The 3,635-nt window shown below is 35.2% G+C and overlaps 1 long non-coding RNA gene across 2 annotated transcripts in view; it reads right to left on the bottom strand.

Moving 5' to 3' along the window:
• LOC115218230 overlaps positions 1-2,540 on the bottom strand; it is a 26,816-nt gene extending 24,276 nt beyond the window's left edge. The window contains exon 1 of one of the 2 annotated variants that reach the window (XR_005001629.1): positions 2,393-2,540. This is a non-coding gene — a long non-coding RNA (uncharacterized LOC115218230). Of the gene's footprint in view, positions 1-955; positions 2,343-2,392 lie in introns of those variants that run through there. The other variant, XR_003882233.2, reaches the window with a different exon arrangement.
• Between the last annotated feature and the right edge of the window lie 1,095 nt (positions 2,541-3,635).

The following is a 3,635-nucleotide window of genomic DNA, read 5'->3' as shown; positions in this document are numbered from 1 at the left end:
GGTTTTTATTTTATAAGTTCATATTCTGCTAGGATGAAATAAAATGATAAAAACTGTTGATAAGAATTCTATAACAAAGGGACGCAGAACGTTTACAATCTAGTAGCTCAATACATGTACATGTATATATATATATATATATATATATATATATATATATATATATATATATATATATATATATATATATATATATACACGTCTGTGTGTGTTGTGTTCTCGGTGATATTAAACTAGAGAATATTTTCTAAGATTTATGTATGTATATCAGAAGAATTATTATTGCTCGAAAAAAAAGGAAATAGCTTTGACCGGGATTCGAAACCGAGTCGCCGTTTTTACTTGCCGAGACATCACCTCTATTCTGCGTACAAGCTGGCGATTATTTTTATATAAGCTATAACCTAAAAGTCAATAACTAAAAATTAAACTTGCTGTTTACCAACAAAAACTTGTAGTTAATTTGCATAAATCGCCTGAATTGCAAACAGGAAAAAAAAATATTAATAATTATTATTAATTAATACCATGTTAAAAATAATCTCAAATTATAAAAATACTAACAATAAAAGTAAAATTTAAATAAATATTTAAATCTAACCAAATAAATTTGTTCTCAAAATATAGGACAAAAAATAAATCCAAATGTTTGTAATATTGTCAAAAGAAGAGGGGGGAAAATAAAACTATTTGCTAACTACTCAATTGACAATTACGCATATTAATCACCTATAATAAACTAGTTATCACTGATATTAACCAAATTACTAATGTTACTAAATAAATTACTATTACCCTTAGAAGTGTTGCTTGGATAAGAAGTGCGCAAACCAAGTAATTAAGTGTAGTAAGTAGTTGGAGACAAGCGCAATTCCCTTGTCAATAAAGAAGATTAATTGCTTTTTATATAATTTATCATTAGTTATTAGGAACAATGGTAAAATTGTTTACTAACCCATACACTGTATATTTTTCATTTAGTCCACTTCACAATGTTCTCCTCTCTATCCCGGGGGAAGAATTCGCTGTGGCGATGTATATATGCAGTGCAGTATAATTAGGCATTTAATTATTTTGTTTCACCGTTAAAGTTAATATAAAATCATGATTATTAAATAGTTAAGTTTTCATTACAGCAAAATTAGTCTATTGCGATATTTGAATCGATTTTCACTATTGTACAAGCACAGTATTCCGCTGAAGCGCTGTGCAACAAAGGCGATTCTCCGTGGCTATTATCCGCCTCTGTCGCATAATGGAACAAGCTCCAGCGTCGCAAGAGGGCGCTGAATACAAGAAAGTTTTGCTCTGCGTAAAAAGCGCGCAGTTTGATTTGAGGGGAAAATCTAGAACTTCTGGCGCGTTTTTCTCGCGCTATTATTCAATATTTATCGCCGGGTAAACTCAATTGAAATACACAGAGGCTTTAAAATGGTTATAAGAATATAAAAGAATATGTCAAAAGAAAAGAAAAGAATATGTTAAACAAATTAGTTTCATTAAAGGAAAGAAAAAAGCCAGTAGGAAAACTAGCTTTCTACAAAGCGCAACTCCCACCGTGCGGCGAGGGAAGTGTTCTTTTTATTTGTATCTCTTTTTTTTTTCTAACTTTCACTGACGTGAGAGATCTGAGCAACAAAGACGAACTCAAAGTAGCTGGTCATCTGGATATTTTTTCTGAAGACTGCTGTTTAAAGGTTGCAGAAAATTATGTTTAATTATAGGGAATGCAACCATCATCAAGTGAACACGGAAACAGCTGCAGAATACGACCAAAACATGGCCCACTCACTGGGGGTTTTTTTTCACCCGAAACGCTTTCTTTCTCTCAGTGTAATTTTTTTCATTTTTTTCCCTTTTCATTTCCCTTCTTTCTTCTTGCTTTTTCTTTTTTGCCCTGAAATCTATAGGTCGCTCTTTTATATTGGCTGTGTTTCATATGAATGCTTTATAACATTATGATAGAACAATATTTCCAAGACATTATTTCTTTTCATGCATCGATTCAACGCAGCTGTCTCTCAGAAGCTCTTTTGGTCAATTGACGAGCTTATAAGCGGACAGAATCTTTTTTTAAGCCCACGTTCTGTTGTGTAGTTGTGGCAAGAAAGTTTGCAGCTGCCAGTGTGAAAGAAACCGTTGAATATAGATAAATAATCCCTACCCAAGCTTATAATGAACAAACTGTGACAGAAGGCAGTAAAGAAAATTAGCTAAGGACATCTGAATAACAATGTGTGGTCGCGTGTGGATATAAGGCCCTTAACAACATGATCAGTAAGCAGACGTCTCCACGAGACCTTAATTACAAGTGTTACACAACATTGTGATGCAAAATACCCGATTATGTCCGACTCTTTTGTTGGAAGTCAAACGAAGAGCGCACACTCACCAACTGAGGCATGTTTTCTTCGTTTCTGTTGTGAACCTGGGGCAGGTGGTTCTGTGTTGGCGACGAATATTCTGTAGTAGCGGCGGCCCGTTCGTTCGTTCAAGCAGCATAGGACGCGACTAAACAACCTCTTGCTTGTTACATATGGACGGAGCCAGCCAGCCAGCGAGAAGAAGAAAAAAAAAAGGGAACAACTCATAAGCGAAAGCAAAGCGGGGAACGGTGGGAGGAAGAGGAAGGAAAGAAGAAGTAGAAGTAGAAGAATAAGATGACGATGAGGAGAAAGATCCTCTTAAATACCTCCTTCTTCTTATTAGGTCTAATCTGTCTTTATCACAAAATATTTCTCACACTTTATTCCAACTTTCGTTCTGTTTCTTTCCTCTTCACTCTTTAAACGTTTTGATATCTCATCTTTCTTTATTATTTGCATCTTTAATTTTGCCTCTAAAATCTACTTTAGGTTTTTGTCACGTCACTATTTTCATACTCTTCCCCTTTCCTTCTTCGTCAATGACAAATAGATTTTTCCCTGGGTCCCTTTTCTTAACTCTTTCTCACCCCTTATTTCCATTATTATCCACCAATTTCGTTTTAGATTCATTTTAAGTTTCTTCCTCCTCCCCTCCATTTCTCTCCCATTCTCTGTTTTTCTTCTCTTTTCTCACCCCTCTTTATTTCTTTTATACTTTTTCATAAACTTTATTGTTTCTTAAGATTCCATTTTTCTTCTTCTTCTTCTTCTTCTTCTTCTTCCTCTTCTTCTTCCTCTTCTTCTTCCTCTCAAACACCCTTCGGACTTTTCTTTTAGATTAACGATACATACATCGAGTGGCAGTATTAGTCCCCAGGCTACCCACCTTCTGCACAGAAAAAGCAAAAACAACTCTGGGGGGAAGCATCTGACATGTAATAGAGCCTCATGGAAATCAGGAAAACGGAGGGGGTGGGAGAAAATTATAATAGAAAGAAAAAGAGTGATGAGCAAAGGGAGAGCGAGAAGTGGAGAAAAGAGAGAGAGAGAAAAAGAGAGATAGGCGAAATATAATTTTTGATAAGAAAGAAAATATACGTATAAAGGGGTGTGTTTGTATGAGTCTAAGTTTGTTTTTGAATATAGGGTGGTGTGTGTAAGTTGTATCTTTAAAGGGGGCGAGGGGCTGGTTGGTTGGTTGGGTGTTCACTTAGGTAAGTTTGGCTGGGTGCCTGGGTGGGAAGTAAGAATAATGAGAAGGTCGAAATA

The sequence above is a fragment of the Octopus sinensis genome, linkage group LG13, assembly GCF_006345805.1.
Source record: "Octopus sinensis linkage group LG13, ASM634580v1, whole genome shotgun sequence".
NCBI classification, from domain to species: domain Eukaryota; kingdom Metazoa; phylum Mollusca; class Cephalopoda; order Octopoda; family Octopodidae; genus Octopus; species Octopus sinensis.
Note: the sequence above shows the minus strand (reverse complement) of the source record. Positions and strands in the feature narration are given on the sequence as shown.